A 15020-nucleotide genomic window follows, 5' to 3' on the forward strand; every position below is an offset into this window, starting at 1 on the left:
AGAATATAGAAAATAAAATTTAGAACATGGAATTCAGAACACAGAATTTAGAATATAGAATAGAGAATACTGAATATAGAATTTAGAATTTAGAATGTAGAACACTGAATATAGAATATAGACTACGGAATGCAGAATATAGAATATACAATATAGAATTATGAACACAAAATATAGAATATAGAATAGACAACATAGAACCCAGAATTTAGAACATGGCATGTAGAACACAGAATTTACAATATAAAATACAGAATACTGAATATCAAATTTAGAATATAGAATATAGAACACAGAATATGGAATGTAGAATACAGAATGCAGAATATTGATTACAGAATATACAATGTAGAACACAGAATTTAGAATATCGAACACAGAATAGAAAACACAGAAATTAGACATGGAATGCAGAACACAGAATTTGGAATATAAAATACAGAATACTGAATATAGAATTTAGAATATAGAATAGATAATGTAGAATATAGAATCCAGAATTTGGAACATGGAATTCCGAACACAGAATTTAGAATATAGAATACAGAATACTGAATATAGAATTTAGAACATAGAATTCGGAACATAGAATTTAGAATATAGAATACAGAATACTTAATATAGGATCTAGTATATAGAATGCGGAACATAGAAATTAGAATAAAGAATACAGAATACTGAATAAAGAATTTAGAATATAGAATGTAGAACACAGAATTTAGAATATAGAGTAAAGAATACAGAATATTGAATTAAGAATACAGAATGTGGAACACAGAATTTAGAATAGAGAATATAGAACCCAGAATTTAGAACTTGGAATATAGAACACAGAATTTAGAATATAGAATACAGAATGCAGAATATAGAAAACAGAACACAGAACGCAGAACACAGAATATAGAATATAGAATACGGAATGCAGAATATAGAATACAGAATATAAAATTTGAATACAGTATATAGAATATGGAAAACAGAATACAGAACCCAGAATTTACAACATTGAATGCAGAACACAGATTTTGAATATAGAATACTGAAAACTGAATATAGAATTTAGAATATAGAATGTAGAACACAGAATATACAATAGAGAATAGAGAATATAGAACCATGGATTTAGAACATGGAATGCAGAACGCAGAATTTAGAATATAGAATACAAAATATTGAATATAGAATTTAGAATATAGAATGAAGAACACAGAGTATAGAATATAGAATACGGAATACTGAATGTACAATTTAGAATATAGAATGTAGAACACAGAATATAGACTATAGAATACGGAATGCAGAATATAGAATACAGAACAGAGAATGTAGAACACAGAATATAGAATATGGAAAACACAATACAAAAGCAAGAATTGAAAACATGGAATGCACAACACAGAACTAAGAATATAGAATACAGAATACTGAATATAGAGTTTAGAACATTCAATGTAGAACAGAGAATTTAGAATATAGTTTAAAACATACTGAATATAGAATGTAGAACACAGAATATAGAATATAGAATACGGAATGCAGTATATAGTATATAGAATATAGAATATAGAATGATGAATACAAAATATAGAATATAGAATAGAGAATATAGAACCCAGAATTTAGAACATGGAATGTAGAACACAGAATTTAGAATACAGAATACAGAATACTTAATATAATATTTAGAATATAGAGTGAAGAACACAGAATAGAGAATAGAGAATACGGGGTGCAGAATATAGAACACAGAATATAGCATGTAGAACACAGAATATAGAATATTGATTAGAGTATATAGAACCCAAAAATTACAACATAGAATGTAGAACACAGAATTTAGAATATAGAATACAGAATACTGAATATAGAATTTAGAATATAGAATGTAGAACACAGAATATAGAATGTAGAATACAGAATATAGAAAATAAAATTTAGAACATGGAATACAGAACACAGAATTTAGAATATAGAATAGAGAATACTGAATATAGAATTTAGAATTTAGAATGTAGAACACTGAATATAGAATATAGACTACGGAATGCAGAATATAGAATATACAATATAGAATTATGAACACAAAATATAGAATATAGAATAGACAACATAGAACCCAGAATTTAGAACATGGCATGTAGAACACAGAATTTACAATATAAAATACAGAATACTGAATATAAAATTTAGAATATAGAATATAGAACACAGAATATGGAATGTAGAATACAGAATGCAGAATATTGATTACAGAATATACAATGTAGAACACAGAATTTAGAATATCGAACACAGAATAGAAAACACAGAAATTAGACATGGAATGCAGAACACAGAATTTGGAATATAAAATACAGAATACTGAATATAGAATTTAGAATATAGAATAGATAATGTAGAATATAGAATCCAGAATTTGGAACATGGAATTCCGAACACAGAATTTAGAATATAGAATACAGAATACTGAATATAGAATTTAGAACATAGAATTCGGAACATAGAATTTAGAATATAGAATACAGAATACTTAATATAGGATCTAGTATATAGAATGCGGAACATAGAAATTAGAATAAAGAATACAGAATACTGAATAAAGAATTTAGAATATAGAATGTAGAACACAGAATTTAGAATATAGAGTAAAGAATACAGAATATTGAATTAAGAATACAGAATGTGGAACACAGAATTTAGAATAGAGAATATAGAACCCAGAATTTAGAACTTGGAATATAGAACACAGAATTTAGAATATAGAATACAGAATGCAGAATATAGAAAACAGAACACAGAACGCAGAACACAGAATATAGAATATAGAATACGGAATGCAGAATATAGAATACAGAATATAAAATTTGAATACAGTATATAGAATATGGAAAACAGAATACAGAACCCAGAATTTACAACATTGAATGCAGAACACAGATTTTGAATATAGAATACTGAAAACTGAATATAGAATTTAGAATATAGAATGTAGAACACAGAATATACAATAGAGAATAGAGAATATAGAACCATGGATTTAGAACATGGAATGCAGAACGCAGAATTTAGAATATAGAATACAAAATATTGAATATAGAATTTAGAATATAGAATGAAGAACACAGAGTATAGAATATAGAATACGGAATACTGAATGTACAATTTAGAATATAGAATGTAGAACACAGAATATAGACTATAGAATACGGAATGCAGAATATAGAATACAGAACAGAGAATGTAGAACACAGAATATAGAATATGGAAAACACAATACAAAAGCAAGAATTGAAAACATGGAATGCACAACACAGAACTAAGAATATAGAATACAGAATACTGAATATAGAGTTTAGAACATTCAATGTAGAACAGAGAATTTAGAATATAGTTTAAAACATACTGAATATAGAATGTAGAACACAGAATATAGAATATAGAATACGGAATGCAGTATATAGTATATAGAATATAGAATATAGAATGATGAATACAAAATATAGAATATAGAATAGAGAATATAGAACCCAGAATTTAGAACATGGAATGTAGAACACAGAATTTAGAATACAGAATACAGAATACTTAATATAATATTTAGAATATAGAGTGAAGAACACAGAATAGAGAATAGAGAATACGGGGTGCAGAATATAGAACACAGAATATAGCATGTAGAACACAGAATATAGAATATTGATTAGAGTATATAGAACCCAAAAATTACAACATAGAATGTAGAACACAGAATTTAGAATATAGAATACAGAATACTGAATATAGAATTTAGAATATAGAATGTAGAACACAGAATATAGAATGTAGAATACAGAATATAGAAAATAAAATTTAGAACATGGAATACAGAACACAGAATTTAGAATATAGAATAGAGAATACTGAATATAGAATTTAGAATTTAGAATGTAGAACACTGAATATAGAATATAGACTACGGAATGCAGAATATAGAATATACAATATAGAATTATGAACACAAAATATAGAATATAGAATAGACAACATAGAACCCAGAATTTAGAACATGGCATGTAGAACACAGAATTTACAATATAAAATACAGAATACTGAATATCAAATTTAGAATATAGAATATAGAACACAGAATATGGAATGTAGAATACAGAATGCAGAATATTGATTACAGAATATACAATGTAGAACACAGAATTTAGAATATCGAACACAGAATAGAAAACACAGAAATTAGACATGGAATGCAGAACACAGAATTTGGAATATAAAATACAGAATACTGAATATAGAATTTAGAATATAGAATAGATAATGTAGAATATAGAATCCAGAATTTGGAACATGGAATTCCGAACACAGAATTTAGAATATAGAATACAGAATACTGAATATAGAATTTAGAACATAGAATTCGGAACATAGAATTTAGAATATAGAATACAGAATACTTAATATAGGATCTAGTATATAGAATGCGGAACATAGAAATTAGAATAAAGAATACAGAATACTGAATAAAGAATTTAGAATATAGAATGTAGAACACAGAATTTAGAATATAGAGTAAAGAATACAGAATATTGAATTAAGAATACAGAATGTGGAACACAGAATTTAGAATAGAGAATATAGAACCCAGAATTTAGAACTTGGAATATAGAACACAGAATTTAGAATATAGAATACAGAATGCAGAATATAGAAAACAGAACACAGAACGCAGAACACAGAATATAGAATATAGAATACGGAATGCAGAATATAGAATACAGAATATAAAATTTGAATACAGTATATAGAATATGGAAAACAGAATACAGAACCCAGAATTTACAACATTGAATGCAGAACACAGATTTTGAATATAGAATACTGAAAACTGAATATAGAATTTAGAATATAGAATGTAGAACACAGAATATACAATAGAGAATAGAGAATATAGAACCATGGATTTAGAACATGGAATGCAGAACGCAGAATTTAGAATATAGAATACAAAATATTGAATATAGAATTTAGAATATAGAATGAAGAACACAGAGTATAGAATATAGAATACGGAATACTGAATGTACAATTTAGAATATAGAATGTAGAACACAGAATATAGACTATAGAATACGGAATGCAGAATATAGAATACAGAACAGAGAATGTAGAACACAGAATATAGAATATGGAAAACACAATACAAAAGCAAGAATTGAAAACATGGAATGCACAACACAGAACTAAGAATATAGAATACAGAATACTGAATATAGAGTTTAGAACATTCAATGTAGAACAGAGAATTTAGAATATAGTTTAAAACATACTGAATATAGAATGTAGAACACGGAATATAGAATATAGAATACGGAATGCAGTATATAGTATATAGAATATAGAATATAGAATGATGAATACAAAATATAGAATATAGAATAGAGAATATAGAACCCAGAATTTAGAACATGGAATGTAGAACACAGAATTTAGAATACAGAATACAGAATACTTAATATAATATTTAGAATATAGAGTGAAGAACACAGAATAGAGAATAGAGAATACGGGGTGCAGAATATAGAACACAGAATATAGCATGTAGAACACAGAATATAGAATATTGATTAGAGTATATAGAACCCAAAAATTACAACATAGAATGTAGAACACAGAATTTAGAATATAGAATACAGAATACTGAATATAGAATTTAGAATATAGAATGTAGAACACAGAATATAGAATGTAGAATACAGAATATAGAAAATAAAATTTAGAACATGGAATTCAGAACACAGAATTTAGAATATAGAATAGAGAATACTGAATATAGAATTTAGAATTTAGAATGTAGAACACTGAATATAGAATATAGACTACGGAATGCAGAATATAGAATATACAATATAGAATTATGAACACAAAATATAGAATATAGAATAGACAACATAGAACCCAGAATTTAGAACAAGGCATGTAGAACACAGAATTTACAATATAAAATACAGAATACTGAATATCAAATTTAGAATATAGAATATAGAACACAGAATATGGAATGTAGAATACAGAATGCAGAATATTGATTACAGAATATACAATGTAGAACACAGAATTTAGAATATCGAACACAGAATAGAAAACACAGAAATTAGACATGGAATGCAGAACACAGAATTTGGAATATAAAATACAGAATACTGAATATAGAATTTAGAATATAGAATAGATAATGTAGAATATAGAATCCAGAATTTGGAACATGGAATTCCGAACACAGAATTTAGAATATAGAATACAGAATACTGAATATAGAATTTAGAACATAGAATTCGGAACATAGAATTTAGAATATAGAATACAGAATACTTAATATAGGATCTAGTATATAGAATGCGGAACATAGAAATTAGAATAAAGAATACAGAATACTGAATAAAGAATTTAGAATATAGAATGTAGAACACAGAATTTAGAATATAGAGTAAAGAATACAGAATATTGAATTAAGAATACAGAATGTGGAACACAGAATTTAGAATAGAGAATATAGAACCCAGAATTTAGAACTTGGAATATAGAACACAGAATTTAGAATATAGAATACAGAATGCAGAATATAGAAAACAGAACACAGAACGCAGAACACAGAATATAGAATATAGAATACGGAATGCAGAATATAGAATACAGAATATAAAATTTGAATACAGTATATAGAATATGGAAAACAGAATACAGAACCCAGAATTTACAACATTGAATGCAGAACACAGATTTTGAATATAGAATACTGAAAACTGAATATAGAATTTAGAATATAGAATGTAGAACACAGAATATACAATAGAGAATAGAGAATATAGAACCATGGATTTAGAACATGGAATGCAGAACGCAGAATTTAGAATATAGAATACAAAATATTGAATATAGAATTTAGAATATAGAATGAAGAACACAGAGTATAGAATATAGAATACGGAATACTGAATGTACAATTTAGAATATAGAATGTAGAACACAGAATATAGACTATAGAATACGGAATGCAGAATATAGAATACAGAACAGAGAATGTAGAACACAGAATATAGAATATGGAAAACACAATACAAAAGCAAGAATTGAAAACATGGAATGCACAACACAGAACTAAGAATATAGAATACAGAATACTGAATATAGAGTTTAGAACATTCAATGTAGAACAGAGAATTTAGAATATAGTTTAAAACATACTGAATATAGAATGTAGAACACAGAATATAGAATATAGAATACGGAATGCAGTATATAGTATATAGAATATAGAATATAGAATGATGAATACAAAATATAGAATATAGAATAGAGAATATAGAACCCAGAATTTAGAACATGGAATGTAGAACACAGAATTTAGAATACAGAATACAGAATACTTAATATAATATTTAGAATATAGAGTGAAGAACACAGAATAGAGAATAGAGAATACGGGGTGCAGAATATAGAACACAGAATATAGCATGTAGAACACAGAATATAGAATATTGATTAGAGTATATAGAACCCAAAAATTACAACATAGAATGTAGAACACAGAATTTAGAATATAGAATACAGAATACTGAATATAGAATTTAGAATATAGAATGTAGAACACAGAATATAGAATGTAGAATACAGAATATAGAAAATAAAATTTAGAACATGGAATTCAGAACACAGAATTTAGAATATAGAATAGAGAATACTGAATATAGAATTTAGAATTTAGAATGTAGAACACTGAATATAGAATATAGACTACGGAATGCAGAATATAGAATATACAATATAGAATTATGAACACAAAATATAGAATATAGAATAGACAACATAGAACCCAGAATTTAGAACATGGCATGTAGAACACAGAATTTACAATATAAAATACAGAATACTGAATATCAAATTTAGAATATAGAATATAGAACACAGAATATGGAATGTAGAATACAGAATGCAGAATATTGATTACAGAATATACAATGTAGAACACAGAATTTAGAATATCGAACACAGAATAGAAAACACAGAAATTAGACATGGAATGCAGAACACAGAATTTGGAATATAAAATACAGAATACTGAATATAGAATTTAGAATATAGAATAGATAATATAGAATATAGAATCCAGAATTTGGAACATGGAATTCCGAACACAGAATTTAGAATATAGAATACAGAATACTGAATATAGATTTTAGAACATAGAATTCGGAACATAGAATTTTGAATATAGAATACAGAATACTTAATATAGGATCTAGTATATAGAATGCGGAACATAGAAATTAGAATAAAGAATACAGAATACTGAATAAAGAATTTAGAATATAGAATGTAGAACACAGAATTTAGAATATAGAGTAAAGAATACAGAATATTGAATTAAGAATACAGAATGTGGAACACAGAATTTAGAATAGAGAATATAGAACCCAGAATTTAGAACTTGGAATATAGAACACAGAATTTAGAATATAGAATACAGAATGCAGAATATAGAAAACAGAACACAGAACGCAGAACACAGAATATAGAATATAGAATACGGAATGCAGAATATAGAATACAGAATATAAAATTTGAATACAGTATATAGAATATGGAAAACAGAATACAGAACCCAGAATTTACAACATTGAATGCAGAACACAGATTTTGAATATAGAATACTGAAAACTGAATATAGAATTTAGAATATAGAATGTAGAACACAGAATATACAATAGAGAATAGAGAATATAGAACCATGGATTTAGAACATGGAATGCAGAACGCAGAATTTAGAATATAGAATACAAAATATTGAATATAGAATTTAGAATATAGAATGAAGAACACAGAGTATAGAATATAGAATACGGAATACTGAATGTACAATTTAGAATATAGAATGTAGAACACAGAATATAGACTATAGAATACGGAATGCAGAATATAGAATACAGAACAGAGAATGTAGAACACAGAATATAGAATATGGAAAACACAATACAAAAGCAAGAATTGAAAACATGGAATGCACAACACAGAACTAAGAATATAGAATACAGAATACTGAATATAGAGTTTAGAACATTCAATGTAGAACAGAGAATTTAGAATATAGTTTAAAACATACTGAATATAGAATGTAGAACACGGAATATAGAATATAGAATACGGAATGCAGTATATAGTATATAGAATATAGAATATAGAATGATGAATACAAAATATAGAATATAGAATAGAGAACATAGAACCCAGAATTTAGAACATGGAATGTAGAACACAGAATTTAGAATACAGAATACAGAATACTTAATATAATATTTAGAATATAGAGTGAAGAACACAGAATAGAGAATAGAGAATACGGGGTGCAGAATATAGAACACAGAATATAGCATGTAGAACACAGAATATAGAATATTGATTAGAGTATATAGAACCCAAAAATTACAACATAGAATGTAGAACACAGAATTTAGAATATAGAATACAGAATACTGAATATAGAATTTAGAATATAGAATGTAGAACACAGAATATAGAATGTAGAATACAGAATATAGAAAATAAAATTTAGAACATGGAATTCAGAACAAGGAATTTAGAATATAGAATAGAGAATACTGAATATAGAATTTAGAATTTAGAATGTAGAACACTGAATATAGAATATAGACTACGGAATGCAGAATATAGAATATACAATATAGAATTATGAACACAAAATATAGAATATAGAATAGACAACATAGAACCCAGAATTTAGAACATGGCATGTAGAACACAGAATTTACAATATAAAATACAGAATACTGAATATAAAATTTAGAATATAGAATATAGAACACAGAATATGGAATGTAGAATACAGAATGCAGAATATTGATTACAGAATATACAATGTAGAACACAGAATTTAGAATATCGAACACAGAATAGAAAACACAGAAATTAGACATGGAATGCAGAACACAGAATTTGGAATATAAAATACAGAATACTGAATATAGAATTTAGAATATAGAATAGATAATATAGAATATAGAATCCAGAATTTGGAACATGGAATTCCGAACACAGAATTTAGAATATAGAATACAGAATACTGAATATAGAATTTAGAACATAGAATTCGGAACATAGAATTTAGAATATAGAATACAGAATACTTAATATAGGATCTAGTATATAGAATGCGGAACATAGAAATTAGAATAAAGAATACAGAATACTGAATAAAGAATTTAGAATATAGAATGTAGAACACAGAATTTAGAATATAGAGTAAAGAATACAGAATATTGAATTAAGAATACAGAATGTGGAACACAGAATTTAGAATAGAGAATAGAGAATATAGAACCCAGAATTTAGAACTTGGAATATAGAACACAGAATTTAGAATATAGAATACACAATGCAGAATATAGAATACAGAATACAGAACGCAGAACACAGAATATAGAATATAGAATACGGAATGCAGAATATAGAATACAGAATATAAAATTTGAATACAGAATAAAGAATATGGAAAACAGAATACAGAACCCAGAATTTACAACATTGAATGCAGAACACAGAATTTAGTATATAGAATACAGAAAACTGAATATGGAATTTAGAATATAGAATGTAGAACACAGAATATACAATAGAGAATATAGAATATAGAACCATGGATTTAGAACATGGAATGCAGAACGCAGAATTTAGAATATAGAATACAAAATATTGAATATAGAATTTAGAATATAGAATGAAGAACACAGAGTATAGAATATAGAATACGGAATACTGAATGTACAATTTAGAATATAGAATGTAGAACACAGAATATAGACTATAGAATACGGAATGCAGAATATAGAATACAGAACAGAGAATGTAGAACACAGAATATAGAATATGGAAAACACAATACAAAAGCAAGAATTGAAAACATGGAATGCACAACACAGAACTAAGAATATAGAATACATAATACTGAATATAGAGTTTAGAACTTTCAATGTAGAACAGAGAATTTAGAATATAGATTAAAACATACTGAATATAGAATGTAGAACACAGAATATAGAATATAGAATACGGAATGCAGTATATAGTATATAGAATATAGAATATAGAATGATGAACACAAAATATAGAATATAGAATAGAGAATATAGAACCCAGAATTTAGAACATGGAATGTAGAACACAGAATTTAGAATACAAAATACAGAATACTTAATATAAAATTTAGAATATACAATGAAGAACACAGAATAGAGAATAGAGAATACGGGGTGCAGAATATAGAACACAGAATACAGCATGTAGAACACAATATATAGAATACTGATTAGAGTATATAGAAACCAAAATTTACAACATAGAATGTAGAACCCAGAATTTAGAATATAGAATACAGAATACTGAATATAGAATTTAGAATATAGAATGTAGAACACAGAATATAGAATACGGCATGCAGAAAATTCAATACAGATTATCGAACGTAGAACACAGAATATAGAATATGGAAAACAGAATACAGAAAACCGACTTAGAACATGGAATTCAGAACACAGAATTTGGAATATAGAATAAAGAATACTAAATATAGAATTTTGAATATAGAATGTAGAACACAGAATATACAACAGAGAATAGAGAAGACAGAATTTAGAACATGGAATGCATAACACAGAATTTAGAATATAGAATACAGAATTCTGAATATCGAACTAAGTATATAGAATGTAGAACACAGAATATAGAATATAGGATACGGAATATAGAATATAGAATACAGAAAATAGAATGTAGAACACAAAATATAGAATAAGGAAAACAGAATACAAAACCCAGAATTTAGAATATGGAATGCAGGACACAGAATTTAGAGTATATAATACGGAATACTGAATATAAAATTTAGAATATGGAATGTAGAACACAGAATATGGAATGTAGTATACGGAAGGCAGAATATTGAGTACAGAATATTGAATGTAGAACAAAGAATTTTGAATATGGAAAACAGAACATAGAATCCAGAATTTAGAAAATGGAATGCAGAACACAAAATGTAGAATATAGAATACAGATTACTGAATATAGAATTTAGAATATAGAATGTAGAACACAGAATTTAGAATATAGAATACAGAATAATGAATATAGGATTTAGAATATACAATGTAGAACCCAGAATACAAAATATAGAATACGGAATGCAGAATATATAATACAGAATATAAAATGTAGAACACAGTATATAGAATATAGAATAGAGTATATAGGACCCGAAATTAAGAAAATGGAATGCAGAACACTGAATTTAGAATATAGAATACAGAATACTGAATATACAATTTAGTATATAGAATGTATAACACAGAATATAGAATATAGGCTACGGAATGGAGAATACAGAAAGTAGAATATAGAATGAAGTACACAAAATATAGAATATAGAATAGAGAATATAGAACACAGAATTTAGAACACGAAATTCAGAACACAGAATTTAGAATATAGAATAAAGTATACTGAATATACAATTTTGAATATAGAATGTAGAACAAAGAATATAGAATATACAATACGGAATGCAGAATACAGTTTACAGAATATAGAATGTAGAACACAGAATATAGAATATTGAATGAAGTATATGGAACCCATAATTGAGAACATGGAATGCAGAACACAGAATTTAGAATATAGAACACCGATTTCTGAATATAGAATTTAGAATATAGAATGTAGAACACAGAATTTAGAATATAGAGTAAAGAATACAGAATATTGAATTAAGAATATAGAATGTGGAACACATAATAGAGAATAGAGAATATAGAACCCAGAATTTAGAACTTGGAATATAGAACACAGAATTTAGAATATAGAATACAGAATACTGAATATAGAATTTAGAATAGAGAACGCAGAACACAGAATATAGAATATAGAATACGGAATGCAGAATATAGAATTCAGAATATAAAATTTGAATACAGAATATAGAATATGGAAAACAGAATACAGAACCCAGAATTTAGAAAATGGAGTGCATAAAACAGAATTTAGAATATAGAATATAGAATACTGAATATAGAATTTAGAACATTGAATGCAGAACACAGAATTTAGAGTATAGAATACAGAAAACTGAATATAGAATTTAGAATATAGAATGTAGAACACAGAATATACAATAGAGAATATAGAATATAGAACCATGGATTTAGAACATGGAATGCAGAACGCAGAATTTAGAATATAGAATACAAAATATTGAATATAGAATTTAGAATATAGAATGAAGAACACAGAGTATAGAATATAGAATACGGAATACTGAATGTACAATTTAAAATATAGAATGTAGAACACAGAATATAGACTATAGAATACGGAATGCAGAATATAGAATACAGAACAGAGAATGTAGAACACAGAATATAGAATATGGAAAACACAATACAAAACCAAGAATTGAAAACATGGAATGCACAACACAGAACTAAGAATATAGAATACAGAATACTGAATATAGAGTTTAGAACTTTCAATGTAGAACAGAGAATTTAGAATATAGATTAAAACATACTGAATATAGAATGTAGAACACAGAATTTAGAATATAGAGTAAAGAATACAGAATATTGAATTAAGAATATAGAATGTGGAACACATAATACAGAATAGAGAATATAGAACCCAGAATTTAGAACTTGGAATATAGAACACAGAATTTAGAATATAGAATACAGAATACTGAATATAGAATTTAGAATAGAGAACGCAGAACACAGAATATAGAATATAGAATACGGAATGCAGAATATAGAATTCAGAATATAAAATTTGAATACAGAATATAGAATATGGAAAACAGAATACAGAACCCAGAATTTAGAAAATGGAGTGCATAAAACAGAATTTAGAATATAGAATATAGAATACTGAATATAGAATTTAGAACATTAAATGCAGAACACAGAATTAAGAGTATAGAATACAGAAAACTGAATATAGAATTTAGAATATAGAATGTAGAACACAGAATATACAATAGAGAATAGAGAATATAGAACCATGGATTTAGAACATGGAATGCAGAACGCAGAATTTAGAATATAGAATACAAAATATTGAATATAGAATTTAGAATATAGAATGAAGAACACAGAGTATAGAATATAGAATACGGAATACTGAATGTACAATTTAGAATATAGAATGTAGAACACAGAATATAGACTATAGAATACGGAATGCAGAATATAGAATACAGAACAGAGAATGTAGAACACAGAATATAGAATATGGAAAACACAATACAAAACCAAGAATTGAAAACATGGAATGCACAACACAGAACTAAGAATATAGAATACAGAATACTGAATATAGAGTTTAGAACTTTCAATGTAGAACAGAGAATTTAGGATATAGATAAAAACATAATGGATATAGAATTTAGAATATAGAATGTAGAACACAGAATATAGAATATAGAATACGGAATGCAGTATTTAGTATATAGAATATAGAATATAGAATGATGAACACAAAATATTGAATATAGAATAGAGAATATAGAACCCAGAATTTAGAACATGGAATGTAGAACACAGAATTTACAATATAAAATACAGAATACTGAATATCAAATTTAGAATATAGAATATAGAGCACAGAATATGGAATGTAGAATACAGAATGCAGAATATTGATTACAGAATATAGAATGTAGAACACAGAATTTAGAATATGGAACACAGAATAGAGAACCCAGAAATTAGACATGGAATGCAGAACACAGAATTTGGAATATAAAATACAGAATACTGAATATAGAATTTAGAATATAGAATAGATAATAGAGAATATAGAATCCAGAATTTAGAACATGGAATTCCGAACCCAGAATTTAGAATATAGAATACAGAATACTGAATATAGAATTTAGAACATAGAATTCGGAACATAGAATTTAGAAT

This window comes from Vicugna pacos, unplaced genomic scaffold (assembly GCF_048564905.1).
Source record: "Vicugna pacos unplaced genomic scaffold, VicPac4 scaffold_20, whole genome shotgun sequence".
Taxonomy (NCBI): domain Eukaryota; kingdom Metazoa; phylum Chordata; class Mammalia; order Artiodactyla; family Camelidae; genus Vicugna; species Vicugna pacos.